General features: G+C 36.2%; 1 pseudogene; it reads left to right on the top strand.

Moving 5' to 3' along the window:
* Window positions 1–225: 225 nt before the first annotated feature.
* Window positions 226–12,588, top strand: LOC127100737 (ankyrin repeat-containing protein At5g02620-like; annotated as a pseudogene).
* Window positions 12,589–16,164: the final 3,576 nt, after the last annotated feature.

The following is a 16,164-nucleotide window of genomic DNA, read 5'->3' as shown; positions in this document are numbered from 1 at the left end:
GTGGGAAAACGACAAGAGAAGTTGCCTTCAAGTTGGTCTTAATTGCTGAATTCAATGTTGATAAAATATTTTGGTGGCAAACCTTGTCCATTTGATAAGTGAAGACAAATGCTTAATCAATGGACCTGCAGGAGCAGCGTGAGCTTGAAAATGGAGAGAGAAAGTGGAAGCAAGTAGAATGAGAGCATAGGAGAGTAGATAGTGAGTTGTCATGATGAAGAAGCTATGGCAAGTGAACTCTTCTTCTTCTTCTTCAATTGCCACAAACACAGCTGCAAAACACTCTTTGCATCTCTCTCTCTAAAAAGTGCTTTTTCTGTGAGTAACTTTTTTAACTTTGTTTTAGCATTTTCGTGGAAAGTGAGTTTTTTCCTTTTCTGCAGGATTTATACATGTTGGACTCAGTTGTGCATGCTTCCACTGCAGGTTTTGGTTCAAATAAGGCTTGGCGGTTGTTGTCCACTGTAGGGTCTAAAGCAAAGGTGGTGGTGTGCTGTATAGGTTACAGGGTGTCCTTTACATTCTGCGGCAAGAGCAGGAGATATGGCTTCTTTGAAGGGCACGGTGGATGGTGCTGAAGAGGGTAAACTGCGTGAAGTGTTTGCAAAGCAGAATCAAGGTGGAGAAACGGCACTTTATGTTGCTGCTGAGTATGGTTATGTCGATATGGTTAGGGAGATGATTCAGTATTATGATCTTGCTGATGCTGGAATTAAAGCGAGAAATGGTTTTGATGCACTTCATATTGCTGCTAAACAAGGGGATTTAGATATAGTGAAGATCCTAATGGAAGCTCATTCTGAACTGGCAATGACTGTGGATCCATCCAACACTACAGCCTTACACACAGCTGCAACACAAGGGCACACTGAGATAATGAAATTTCTATTAGAAACAGGCAGTAGCTTGGCAGCCATAGCTAGAAGTAATGGCAAAAAAGCTTTACATTCTGCTGCAAGAAACGGACATTTGGAGGTAGTGAAAGCGATTCTCGAGAAGGAGCCTGGTGTTGTAACAAAAACTGATAAAAAGGACAAACGGCACTTCATATGGCGGTGAAGGGACAAAGTCTTGTGGTGGTAGAGGAGTTGATAAAAGCATATCCATCAACAATAAACATGGTCGATAATAAGGGCAATACGGCATTGCATATAGCTACCAGGAAAGGTAGAACTCAGATTACTAAGTTGATACTTGGGCAGAGTGAAACAGATGGCATGGCAATAAACAAAAGTGGCGAAACAACATTAGACACAGCTGAGAAAACAGGAAACTCCGAAGTTGGGTTGACTTTGGTCAAAGTTGACCAAAAAGTCAATTGTTGACTAAAGTCAACAATTGGTCAAAAGTGTCAAATTTTTTTGTATTTTCCTTGTAAATAGAATTCAATAGACTATTATGGGTGAATTTAGGGTTTAAAGAATTTGGGTTGACTTTGGTCAAAGTTGACCAAAAAGTCAACTGTTGACCAAAGTCAACAGTTGGTCAAAAATGCCAAATTTTGTATTTTTTTGTATGGACTCATATGTACTGGTTTAAACAACGACATGAAATAAATTGAAATGGATTAACAAATGGTTGAAATTGGTTTCACAATTGGCTTGAATGTTTGACTTTTGCAAAGAAAAATAACTTGAAATAATGTACATGAACAAGACCATGAAATGATACCACAAGACTAGGGTTTTGACAAAGTATCCATGAACCAAATAACATGACTAGCAAGTGGCTTGAAACACAAGAAGCAATATTGTTCAGATGACCCAGACCATAGAGGTATCCACAATCACAACACCATGACTTTGGATCAAAACCAATCCTCATGTAAAACCAAAGTTAGGTTAGGCCAAGCATGCCAAACAAACATAAAAAATTCAGGAGCAAAATCGGGGTATGACACACACCACCGGAGCCCTAGCTCCGGTCATCTTCTCCGGCCAACTCATCAGACTGGTCATATTAAAAATATTGCCAAAATGAATGGATTATATACCAATTCGAAGAAAAAAATGTCAGAATTTCAAATATGACCTCCAGATCTTCCAACTCTCACTCTATAATGAGAAAAGTGGAGTTGAAAATTGAGGTGTCTAAACTGAATTGCTTCGATTCAACCTCAAATAAACTCGAGATCAATGCCTACATTGGTAAGAATTCAGTCATCCATAAGTTAAGCCAAGATCTTAAGAAATAAGAGAGAATCTAAGAGTTGAAATTTAAAGAAATTCACCTTTAGGTAGCAGCTTTGGAGGCCAATTCTTGATGCAATTTCACTTGGTTCTTCTTCCTCTTGCTTGCAGGAGTTGAATAAAGTGAAAATGGTGATGAACCCTTGAATTTATTGTTCATAAACAGATGTTGAATCAAGAACTCGATTTCAAACAAATCCTCAAGGTATTCTCTAAAGTATGGCTATGGGATTGCTTGGCAGAGCTTGGGTAAGGTTTTTTTTTCAATCTGAGGCAATGCACTTCATTATACAACTAATTTATTTCTACACCATTCAAAGTTTGAACCAAAAATGGTAAATTCATGTACATGGGTGCATGGGCATGTGTTCAGGCCCAAATGATCATTGTAATCCACTCAAATTCATGCACAAATGCTACTGATGTCTGTAGCGGTGTATTCGTCGCTATATGATTTATTGATTAAACCATAAGCAAAGCATACAATGAATCGAGTCGCCACCGCACTTTTATTTATCCAAAGGACTGGCTAAAAAGCGAACAAAAGCCTAAGAAGTTTTACACATAGAAAACTAATGAAAAGATCAGAGAGTCTGGGTAAGGGGTAAATTACGCAATGGGAAGGTGTTAGGCACCCACTACGTCCTAGGTACTCCTAGGGAGCCCTTTTCACACTTGTTGTACTAAAATGTTATTTGTTATGAAATATTTATTGTGCAAACATGATTGGGATGATGAGAAAAGAATATACAATTTTTATTGCTTTTGTGTTCGAACGGATGAACCCGTTGCCTACGTACCTTCCATGAAAGGTAAGGATCAAAACGCCGTAGTTCGGCTAAAAGATTTCCAAAAGTTAGTGGATTCAATTTTAAACACAAGCCTTAAGGTCTTACGTTATCCACGGGAGAAAACTCAACCTTATAAAACAACGAGTCCACCATGTGAGAAAAGCTTCAACTTGCTAGTGAGGGGTTAACCCTATAATAAGCAAGGAAGACTTACAATTCAATCAACTAAGGACGAATAGGTGAGATTAACATCAACCAACTAGGATAAATCAAACCTATGGCTAATGTATGAAAACTTAACAAGAGTGGACAAAGCCACAAAACAATTGAATGGGTGAAGTTAATTGATTATGATTATTCACAAAAGGAGGGGTCAAAGTATGATTAAGATTGATTCAAAAGAAGTATTATGAAAATGGAGTTTGAAAAAGTCAAGGACTTGGGGTCCAGGTTTTTAATTTAAAAGCATGAAGATGTTTGCACAATATTTATCTCAAGTTTTGAAAGCAATGTGTGAAAAGGTTTAGGACAAAATGGATGAATGGATGAAGATGGAGTGTAAAACTTCCTAGAAGGTTCACCTCTTGAAATCATATAGAAGATGACTCAAGTGTGTCCTTTGGAATAGACAATGAGCAATAACAAATAAACAAAGCAAAAGAAGAAAGTCAACAAAAGCGTATACCGGATGCCAATTACTGGACTTATACCAATCTCCTAAAACAGAACTGGATATCAGAGGCCACTCTATGGACTTATACCAATCTCCTCAACAAAGAAATAAAAAGTGGATACCGGATGCCAATCTATCTGGACTTATACCAATCTCCAACAACAAAGCAAACACTTGGATGTCAGATGCCAATCTATCTGGGCTTACTCTAACCTCCAACATATGATCATAGGAAAACAAATGCCAAATTACACGGACTTACAATTGCATCCTCACATAAGAAACAAATGCATCAAGCAAAGAGAAGATGAGTGGCCAATGAAATGGTCTTATACTCACTTCCATATCATAGGAACAATGGCCAATGAATGGTCTTACAATTGTCCTCAATGGGCAAACAACAAAGATATGTCACAAAGACAAATGAAATGATCATGCACTAATGAGCAATTAATGATGATAAATGCACAAAGCATGCAAGCAGACATGTACAAATGAACTAAGTAATCAATCAACCAAAGTCATTCAGCACACTCTATAACCAAACAATTAGGCTATTACAAAAGGGTTAGGCATTGAAGCCAACTGGAATAGGGTTAATGGTGCTCTTAACCTTGATATTGAGAGCCAAGGTGAAGCAGATGAAAGGATATGAGGGGTGTGCCTTATGCTCTTATCCCTGGTCAGGGAGAGCTTTGAATATCAGAAGGTGTGGGAGTTCAGAAGGTAGGAACTCTCTCCACAAATTATTGACTCGATTGATCTTGGGTTTTTTACTCACTATGCATCAACACATGTGGTGTGAGCAAGGTGAGTGACACACAGAATAGTAGGAGATAGGCTACATATCTCTTTTGTCTACCAATTGCCTTATTCAAAGGACTTTTCCCGCTTGGGACAAAAGTAAACAAGCACAAACATCGCCTCTTAAGGAGGACTTCAGACAGTTGCCTGGCCAAGTAACAGGCCAGGTCTTCCAGACTACATGAAGACAAGAGATTCTACCTCAATGCAAATGCTATCAAGCAAAGCAATACAAGTTCTCAAAGAACTATTAGCAACTAATGGTACCTGAAATCAATCAAATAAAATCAGTATACAACTCAAATTCAAAACCAATATAAGATAAGGATCAACAGTCAACACAATCAATCCCATGTGCAAAGCACAAAGCTCAAAGCATATGAGCTAAGCATCCTACAAAACAAACAAGTTAGTTCATGATAATCAATCAAACTTAATCAACTTGCATAAGTCTCCTTAAGGCATTTGCTTCTTAACCTGAAAAGCAAACTTAAACATGAGAAACAAGACCACTAGGACAAGCCTAGGGTCAAAAGGAGATAAAAAATCCAAAACAGCAAGTGAAAGCTATCCAAAATCAAGTCCCAACAATTAAGAAACAAACCCAAGTGGTTTCACATTCATATCATTCATCATTATCATTTCACAAACAAATTAGGTCAAAGCATGTCATATAGAACCTCAAAGAAGTCAACAGAAAGATTCCACTCAAATCCAATCACAAACATTTCAATAAATCCTCAAATAATTCATGCTCAAACATCATCCATAACATGATAAGCATACCAAATTTCAGCTCATTTGGATCAAGGGAAGTAGGTCAATAAAAATCAGAAAGTCAAAGCAAGTTCAAGCAAACTCATACAAAGCATCAAAATATGCACCAACTTCAATTAATCATAAAACAGAAATGAAACATGATAAATGAATGGGACTAAAACCATGACAAACTTTAAGATGTCTACAATTCACATGTCAAATTTTAAGTCCATCCAATAATGCATGAGGATTTCACAAACCAAATACAAACATGTATCACAAAAAAGTCAACAAATGACCAAACAGGGGAGAAAATTCCAATCAAATAGGAAATGCCATCAATAATTCCAGAAACATTCACATGTATTCTTAACATCCATAAGTATGTTCATGCAAAAATCCAGACCATTGTGAGTTCAATAAGCATGGTAAGTAAAATCATGAAGTTGGACATGCATGGTGTGACACAAATTGTCACACCTCTATTCAAAAAATCATATCTCATCAACCAGCAATGATAAATTCATAAACTCTACACCAGAATCACCATGAACATGTCTAGTTTAAGCACAAAACATTTCAGCCTCATTGGATTAAGTATCATCATTTCACAAGCAAAATGGCATGGCATACACAAAATGGACACACATGAACAAACCCTAGCACATTTAAAAATCCACACGTGCAAAAAATCTGGAAAAATCACCATAATAAACTAGAGATCATGAGGAGCATTTCACAAAAAATCCCATCAAATTTGGATTAAAATTGAAGAACTTATGAATTTTTGAAGATTGGCATACAAAATGAAATAAAATAGAAAAAGAAATTGAATTAAATGAATAATAAAACCGGTCGTGGCATTTTTGTAATATTGGGACTCACTAAGTGAAACGCCGCGTTTCACTTAGTGAGGTGGCGCTCAGCTATTCGCTTCATGGCCAGGAAACTGGGAAAAGCATGCAAAACACGGGTTTAAGGATCAAATGCGTTTTTGGGTTCATGAAATTAGGGTTCCAAGCTACAGTTCATCATCATCTCTCCAGATTTTCAGCAAGAACGAAATGCAACCAAAATCCACAAACAATATACCATTGTGTTCATCTCATCATGTACATCAACAAACCAACAATCATTAACACTAAATCATGCTGAAATGGAAGAAATAAACAACACAACATTCACATATGAAACTTCATGACAACATAACTCTCAAAATACTTGATGAAATTTCACGATTTAAAGTTCAGTATAACCAGCATGGAAGGATCTATCCAAAACATGACATGATTTCAAGAATAGAGAGAATCGAAAACCAACCTCCTTGAAGATGCAGTGATGGAAACGTGGTTGTTTGGTCGTATTGAGCTGAAACAGATACACAATGATGTTCCAAATGATGAATAAGTGAGGAATCGTGGCTCAACAATGCTTGGTGAGGTCCAAATCAACAGCTGCCATGTGAGAGCTTCAATGCAACAGTGCGGTTTCTTGGCTTTACAGTGATGAAATGATATTTGCTAAAGCTCCAAAAATGTTGTTAGATGGTGGCACAATGCTCAAGAACACGAGTCCTTTTGAGATTTTTCAGAAAAGTTCCAAAATGAAGAATGAGAATTTTGAGAGGAAATGAATTTCAGATCTGATTTGTGTGTTGTGGCTAGGGTTTTGCTATCAGAAATGAGTCATATATACTCTGTTTAATAATGCATAAGCTTGGTTAGTGGAATGGTAATTGGATTTAGTTCAAATGAAGTGTTTTGGCCAATTAATGAAATTGCTCAAATTGCATGTGCATGGCATGCTACAGTGCGAAATTGGGCTTAGACATATCCAAAATGTAATTTCTGAACATTGGCAATTGGTAAAAAGTGTAGGAAATGGTTAATTTGAAAGTTCATTTTTCACCCCTCTCTTTTTAATTCAATGCACTTTGAAAAAGGCCATTTTGATTGGAAGATTTTTGGTGAAATATGATGAAGGATTTGGATAGAGCATATCAAATATGACTTGTAGCAAAAAACCTCACTCAATTTGGCAAATGGTTTGAAAGTTATCTCACTTTGAAGTTCAAAAATTCTTGAGAATGATTTGATCATAGCTTGCCAACCACACATGAGAAATGAGTGTTCTTGGACTTTTTGGAAATGGGAGAACAAGATCTTCAACTTTCATGTTGGACAAAAATTCATTTGAAGCTTGTATGATGATGTAAATTTGAGGAGAAGAACTTTCCATTTTTGGCAAATTCCAATTACAGGTCAACTTACTATTTTTGGAAACTTCTTGTCTGACCTTAAATTCTTCACTGTGGATGTTTGACATGTTATATAAGGCTTATATGGACATGAATGAGACCTCTCAGACCAATTCCCACCATCAAATCACTGATTAAATGCACAGTTGACCACAGTTGACTTTGCTAGGGTTTTGGTTGACTGAACCATGTTCTGATGAATTCCAAGCCCCTACCACTTGAGATCTTGAATCAAAATGATGTCACAACTCATATGAACTCTTGATGAATGATCATGGTGCCCAAATTCTTCAAGAATGGCCACCATCTATTGCTCAATGACTGTTTTGACTAATTTGACCTAGCTGGCTTCATCTGCAAGCAACATGGTTAGATGACAATATTTTTGTACTTTTGGTTAGTAAACATATGAAAAGCAATGATATACAAATGCAATACATGCTTGGTGATCAAGAACCAAACTCACAAGATAACCCACCCACTAGGAGGGAAGCAAAGGTGCACAAAGATCCTTGAGGCAATGATATGGTTTGATATGATGCCATGAGGGATCTTAGGGACAAAATTGGGGTCTTACAATGTCTTAACATGAAGCCATGCAAAGTTGTATAACAATTGAGTTCAAAAGTTGCTAAACCAAGCCATGAAAAGAACTTATGTGCAAGTCTCTTGATTCTTGTCCAAATGGTGTGATCTTGGACTCTTTGGAAAGCTACCATTGTGAGGAAAAACTTTGATGTTGGGACTTTTTCCATTTGAAGCTTGGAACATGGTGAATTTTGACCTTGAAGTTGGAAGAATCAAACATACTTAGAAATTTTCTAAGTTAAAAGTCAAATGAACCCTTTTTCCACCTAGAATAAATTTTTCTATGAGCTTCAGATGTCTTTTGTTCCTTCTACAAAGTTGTAGCTCTTTCAATTATATTCAATTTTATCACAAATTCGACACCATTTGGAGCTTTCATGAAGGAGTTATGGATTTTAGAAGTTGAGGAAAATGTTTGCTCAATGATGAGGACCAAAATGGACCTATAATGTTTCCTCATGGCACATGACCTTTCAAGTTGAATTTGACCTTTATAAAAGAAGAAAAGTTGAAGAAGACATCTTTAAATTTATAATTGAGGAAGTTATGGTTCTTGGAAGTTGACATTATATCTAGGGCACAAACAAAATGACCTATAATCTTTCACCATAACAAATGACTTTCCAAGAAAACTTGGCTCTTGATTCCAACATTAAAGTTGTTTGTAATGTCATAAAGAGTAACTTTGCTCTTGGAATAATTTTCATATGACAAAACATGTAGGAGGATTGGGTCTAGGGAAATCTAGATTTAACTAGTTGACTTTTCTGGTCAACCTCATTGAACTAGGGGTGGCAAAACGGGCCCGTCCCGCTGGGCATGCCCGTTTTTCCTGAACTTTAGTGCGGGGAGGGATAAGGAATTAGGGCCTCACCCTTTAATGTGTCCGCCCCGCCCCGTCCCGTTTTTTTGCGGGCTTTTACGGGCACATGTATTTACATAAATTTTTGCATTTTAGGCTTAAAGAGTACAGTGTCCGCGGGCTTTCCCCGCCCCACCCTCACTTTTTTGCGGGGAGGGCCTAAGTTTTAGGCCCACATCCTTCTATGACCCCCCACCCAGCCCCGTTTTTTTGCGGGCTTTTGCGGGGCGGGCATGCCCGTTTGCCACCCCTACCTTTAACCAACTTGAAAACTTGAAGTTCCTTTGCTCTTAGAGGTTCATGGAGGATCATATATTCTTATGATGATTCAAAATGAAGTAGTCCATGATATCTTTGACAAAATGTTGAAGAAGCTTGTTGAGGAAGGCGCACAAGATACCCAGATGAATTAGGGCTTCCTTAACAAACAAGCTTCAAAGTTTGATGAATTCATGATCAAAATGACAAATAAAAAACATGGGGATCCATATATGATGCTTAGAACCAATGTGGACCTTTTATTTATTGATCCCCTGTATTGAGGGTCTCAAACCCTAGTTGTGAGCTTGATGAGGCATAGGTGGATACACGCACTACCTATAAAAGAAACAAAGCTACACTATACATATTTTTGTATTTTTGGTTAGTAAACAAGGAAAATAAAGTATGATACAATTAGATATGCTTGGTGATCTCCCCCAATGCAAACCCAATGAATGAAAGGTGAAGAGGATACCAAGGTGTGATCCCAATGCCAATGCAAAGCTATGAGATGGCATGAGGGATCTTAGGGGTCAAAATTGGGGTCACACACTAGGAAGACCAGATGAACCTCAAGCTGAATTGGAAGTCACTGATGATCAGGTGTACAAAAAGATCAAGGAGAAGCAGGTTAGACATTAGCCAAACAAAGGAAAGTTGGTTGCTGGTAAGCTAAGTGTAAAATATGTCATCCTTCATAGAATTTTGGTACAGCCAATTGGGTGCCCACTAATCATACCTCAACAATCTCTACTGGTATGGGAAAATTCATTTATGTTGTTAGTACAGAAAGAGCATTTAACTTTGGAAAATACATCTTTGAACAAGTGTTGAAACAAGAAGTCTCTACTTCTATAAAAATGCCCATTTTCTTTCCATCCGTCATCTGTGTAATCATCCTAAATCAACACCATGGTATTTTTCTGCCTATGGACAGTGTGAAGAAAAGGGAGTCTCTCTTATCACTCCACTACAAACTCTTTGCAGGAACTCATGTCCCAGACATTATTATGACATCCTCTTAGGGTCCTAGCCTCGCCATATCTAAGAAGAGTGTCATTGCTCAGCTGAAGGAAACATGTAAAGAGCTGGAGGACTCCGTCAGATCTAGCACATCAACAAAGATTAAACTGGAGACATTGATGAATGCAATGATGGAAGAGGAGAAGAAGGAAGCTATACATGGTGGTGATGTTAATGAAGCAATTGATGATGAAGAGTATCCTGGTGAAGATGATGCTGATAAAGAGAAAGAACATGAAGGAGAAGAGTAAGCAACAACTGACTCAGATAGTCAGGAAGATATATGATTGCAGTCTTATTGTGTTCTGTTTTTTTTTGTTGTGGTTTTTGGTATGTGACTAGGATATTTTGCACCCTTGTGTGCCCCCTTGTGATGGTTCTTGCATTGTATGAATATGGTTTTGTTTCAGTTTTTAGTTAGATGTTTACCTTTGTCAGATTATGGCTAAAAATGGGGAATATTGTATGTGATAACCACTATCTGACTATGCTTAAGAAGATAGGAGATGCAGGTTAGCCACCTTCTAGGTTGCTGTGTTGTGATGTCTAATAAGGTGTTGTGACATCAACTTGACTAAAGGAGTGGTTTTGACCGATGCATATACCTCTGATGTTTGCATGATTGATTGTCATGCCTGATGTGTGCTTTAGTGGATGTTACTACTACTGCTGGTGCTTATGCTAATGTCAGACCAAATGTTCTAACATCTTGTCTGTAGTTTTTTTTGAGATACTTGGTTTCTCTTAGTTGTGAGGCTTGTTGTTCTTCTGCTGCATAAGCCTCTAATGTTTTAACCTAGATAGTCCATTTTGTTTTGGATGTTCCCTTAAGGGGTAGTCCTGATTATGTGAATCAGGGGGAGTTTTGACTACTAACTCTTAATGATGTGATTGCCTGAGTACCCCTGTAATATATATGTGTGTTTGATGTTTTTTTCTTGTTATTTCAGTCCTATGGTGTTAACCTGAACTGTGGTGCAGGTGTGCAAGGTGTACTTGGTTGTTTTAGCCAAAATTTGCAGAAGGGGGAGATTACTAATTCCTGGTTATTTTGATTGGTAGTAATTTTGGTAAAACTAACTTAGCTACAACATGTTAAATAAGATGTCCTAACATGTAGTTGTGACATCTTGTCTGAAACAGGTTTTTACCTTGGTAACGTTTGTAGGGTTAGTTTACAAAATATTCTAGGAATATTAAGCATTCCCTTGTGATGTTCATGATTAAGGAATCAGAGATTCGAATTATGGTTAACAAATTCTGTTCCCTAAATGTTAAGACATTTTTGGAAACTTTTGATTAATTACCTAATGTTGAGCAACTGGTGCTCATGGAATACACGGCCCAAATCCAATGCATTATATGGCTATAAATAGAATGTCTCAAAACATAATTACTCATGCAGAAGAGAAGATAGTTGATTGTATTAAGGTTTGAGTATTTGCGTTATCTTATGAGCCTCTCAAATATCATCTTGTTATATGAGTAGGATTGTGTTGATTGGTTGTAAGCATTGTCAGACACTCATAAGCTTTTAAGCATTGAATGATTGTGTGTCCTTAAAGTGTGTCTTCTAATTTTCTTGTAAGTGTTTAAATATCACTACTGTGATTGATAGGAAGGTGAGAAGGGTCTCACACCTAGGAGTGTCTTAGGTAGAAGTTAGGCACGGGTAGTGATTAGGGTGTATTTTGTAAATTGGAGATAGTTTGCAGAAGGCATACAAACTAATATTATTTACTGGATTTCCTCCCTGGCTTGGTATCCCCCAGATGTAGGTGTTGTTGCACACCGAACTGGGTTAACAACATTGTGTGCTCTGTTATTTTATGTTTCTCTCTATGTAAGTTGCCATGTTATTATTCAGATATTAGTGTCTCGACATCTCTTAGGACATCTGATATCTGCATACCCGAATTTCAAAAATAAAATTCTATAATTTTAATTATATAAAATTAGATGGAGCAAAATAAAATAAATTGATTTTTATTTCATTTCATTTTTCCATTCTATCAGAAAATATTCAAACAATAAAGAGTCTCAGATCCATTGGTGGAGATCGTTGGTCTAGGGGGGAAGGACCAGGGACTAGTGGAATAAAATTAGTAACATTCCTCTGATTCCATAATATATTTTTGGTACCATATGCATTTAGGTGATGGAGTTGGTGAACATTAGTCTTGCATACATTGATGTGTCTTGTGATGAATGGTTGTTTCAATGTTGTGTTTTGTGTTTGTGATTGCATGCTTATCATTCATGTTTTGAGTGAATTATCATTTATGGTGTGCTTTGCGCAGGTGATTAGTAGGATTGAGGTTCGTTGTTACAGTGAGATGGCTATTGCCTCTCAGCAGACTTTTATCTTCCGTATATTCTAGTTTTTGAATAAGAATGCTTTGACCTGTAACACTAGGGATAAGGACGTTCGTTTGCATTACTTTGATTTGTTTGTAACCAACTATTATGAGATTTTGATTATGATGTATTGATTCAATTTTATTCATACATGTTTTATGGTGTTTCTAAATAAATTTCCGTTGTGCAACATCTGTTGTTTTATGATTTATGAAGTATTTATGATGGAGTAACATCCTTTTCCTATTATTTTTATTTAAAATCTATTATTCGTGGTTTAGGGTGTTACATAGTGGTATCAGAGCATAGTCGATCCAATCGGCCAATATTTCATTAATTATTTACTTCCTTTTGTATGACGAGTTTAGTTAAGCTCTGTCAATACATTGTTTCTTTTAATAGTTACTTGCTTGAATAGAGAGATATGGTTGGAAGGAATGACCTTGGTATCGTTGATGCATTGGAAGTTTTGGTCCATGCGATAAGCAACAGAATCAACAAGCATATGGAGGTGATCATGGTTTGGACAGGTTTCTGAGAAATAAACCTCCAACTTTCAAGGGAAAGCATGATCTAGAGGGTGCTCAGGCATGGTTGCAGGATTCTTCTAATCAATTAGAGGAACTACTAATGGATGAAGCACAAGTTTTCACGATGTTTGCATCCCTGAAGGATGAAATTGAAGCAAAGATAGATCAATTTTCGGTGGTGTGTCATTTTCCAAAGGTGTTTCCATACGATATTAATGATCTTCCACCAGAAAGAGAAGTTTTCCACTTCATACCGATTAAGATCAGTTTTCCACTGCAGAGATTTACATTAAGGTGGTTGTGAAGTTTCATGGTATTCCATCGAGTATCGTGTATGATAGAGATCTGAGGTTTACATCCAGATTTTGGGGAAGCTTACAAGACGCTTTGGGTACTAAGATGAGATTGAGTTCGACATATCACCCACAAACTGATGGACAAACGGAGAGGACTATCCAGTCTTTGAAGGACTTGCTGAGGGCTTGTGTTCTGAAGCATGGAGATACTTGGGATAATTACTTTCCTCTGATTGATTTCACATACAATAACAACTACCATTCTAGTATTGAGATGGCACCATTCAATGTATTGTATGGCAGGAGATGCAGGACTCCTCTATATTGGTATGATTCTGGAGAGAGCACTGTACTTAGATAAAAAATTATGCAACATACGACTGAGAAAGTCAAAGTAATTCAAGAGAAGATGAAGGCATCTTAGAGTATGGAGAAGAGTCACCATGAAAAGCGGAGAAAGGATCTTAAATTTAAGGATGGCGATCACGTTTTACTGAGAGTCACTCCAGTGACTGGTGTTGGAAGATCCCTGAGGTCTAAGCTCACTCCTCATTTTATTGGACCATATCAAATTATTCAGTGGATTGAAGCAGTTGCTTATCGTGTGACCTTACCCTCATCTCTTTCGAACCTCCATGATATTTTCCATGTGTCGCAACTTCGAAAGTATGTTCATGATCCTTCGCATGTAACCAGATGGACGATGTGCAAGTTCGTGACAACCTAACTGTTGAAGCAACTCATGTTCAGATCACGAATCGAGAGGTTAAGCAGCTAAGAGACAAAGAGATTACTCTAGTGAAGGTCATTTAGGGAGGATCTGCTGGAGGTAGCATGACTTGGGAGCTGGAGAGCAGAATAAGGAATCCTACCCAGAGTTGTTTTCACCATGTAATTTTCAAGGGCGGAAGTCTTTTTAAGTGGGGGAGAGTTGTAACTCCCCTAATTTATTTTATTGTTTTTATTTAATTATAGTATTTTATGAATTATTTTATAATTTATTTATGTGATGTTGGTGTATTTTTTGGTGTTCTATGATGTTTTAGAGTATTTAAGGGTATTTTAATAATTTAATAATTATTAAAATATTTGGTTAAGAGTGGTAGATTTTATTTAATTATTTAAAATAACGATAATAATTATTTGAGGTTTATAGTAATAATTATTTAACTATTTAAATATAGGGTGACACCTTATGTTAAAAATATATTTTCCTTTTAAAATCAAATAAATATTTTATTTAAATATTAAAGGTGTGACGCTTAATTGAATGATTATTTAATTTAATATTTATTTTATTTTATTTATTAATTAAATAAATATTTCCTTTGGGATTAAATATTTGGGAATTAATCTTAACGTTGGATTAAACATAACATATATTATATTAGGGTAAAAATTAAGGTTTGAGGCATATTGCTAAACGACGCATCTGAGATCATTTTGGGAGTGATCGTGAGACAGTGATTTAGAGAATGGGGAACATCAAGACCTTGAAAGCTCAATCGATAAGGAAGGGGGAGATTGCTTAATATAGGGTGGATTTTAGGTAGCAGAATGATGATGGTTCCCTTACCCTCTCATCAGCGCCAGGTTATTGTTATTTTTATCTTTGTGAATGTATCGAATCAAAATACAAGTATTTTATTGTGATGACTTGCTCTGACCATATGTGGTTTGGCCCAACCCCTTTGGTCACATATTGTATGATTCTCTATGAATAATATGTTTTATATTGAGATTTTGATTTTTGGGAGTAGATCGTTGTTACGATTTATGCATAAATGGGATAATCCCATTTGGTCACTTTTGGTGATTGATATGATTTTTGGATCGATAAATTTATTTTTGGTGATTTGTTAATAAAATTGAATTTTAATGTTAAATCACAGTATAATATGAAATTTCATGTTTGTGATTATTTTATTAAAATGTATCAATCCCTGAATGTTTGATCAAATTGGTTTTTCCCAAAACTCTTTGGTCAATTCTATATGATAATATCCCACAAGTATTTATAGGAATAATCCTATTTGGTCAATCTTTGTCCTTTTTTATAGTTTTGTTAAATATAATCTCTTTTTCATAAAAAAATAACTTAATCGATAATTTTTTATGTAAAAACTCTAAAATTAATCTTTTTGAGAAAAATCATAACTTTTGCGAATTTGTCATTGGGAATTGTATGTTGTAAGAATTCGACCTTGGGAGGCTGAAACTTTGAAACTTTGAAGTAGGAGGGTTGGTTGCATGTATAGAAGGAGAAACCATGATTTAGAGCGGTTCAACAGAATTTTGTAGGAGGGTTGTTTGCATGTATAGAAGGAGAAACCATGCTTTAGAGCGGTTCAACAAAATTTTGCATAAGTTTGGCGTCTGATGTCTGAATACCTCTTATTATATCGTTTCAGAAAGGGAATCGTCCCAAAAATCAAACTCACTACAAAGCCGTGATTATTCATTTTTTAAGCCGTTTAAGCTCGTTTAAGTTCCGAAAACAGTGTTTTACTATTTTCTGAAATTTTAGCAATTTATGTTTTATTTGTTTTATTTATTTATTTTGTTTAGGATTAAAAGCTCATAAGACTCATTAGAGTTTCTTTTCTTTATGTATTTAAAGACATTTAACAATGCCATAAAGGATTAACCTTTTGATTATAATAAATTTCAAAGTTTTGTTAAATCTTTTTGGTGAATAATAATAATTTTTATAAGGAAAGAAAAAACTAACAAAATCTTTGTTCTTAGGGTGTGTTTGTTTCAAGGTTTACAA

Source organism: Lathyrus oleraceus, chromosome 1 (assembly GCF_024323335.1).
Source record: "Lathyrus oleraceus cultivar Zhongwan6 chromosome 1, CAAS_Psat_ZW6_1.0, whole genome shotgun sequence".
Classification (NCBI taxonomy): Eukaryota; Viridiplantae; Streptophyta; class Magnoliopsida; order Fabales; family Fabaceae; genus Lathyrus; species Lathyrus oleraceus.
This window is presented reverse-complemented; position numbering and strand designations above follow the sequence as displayed.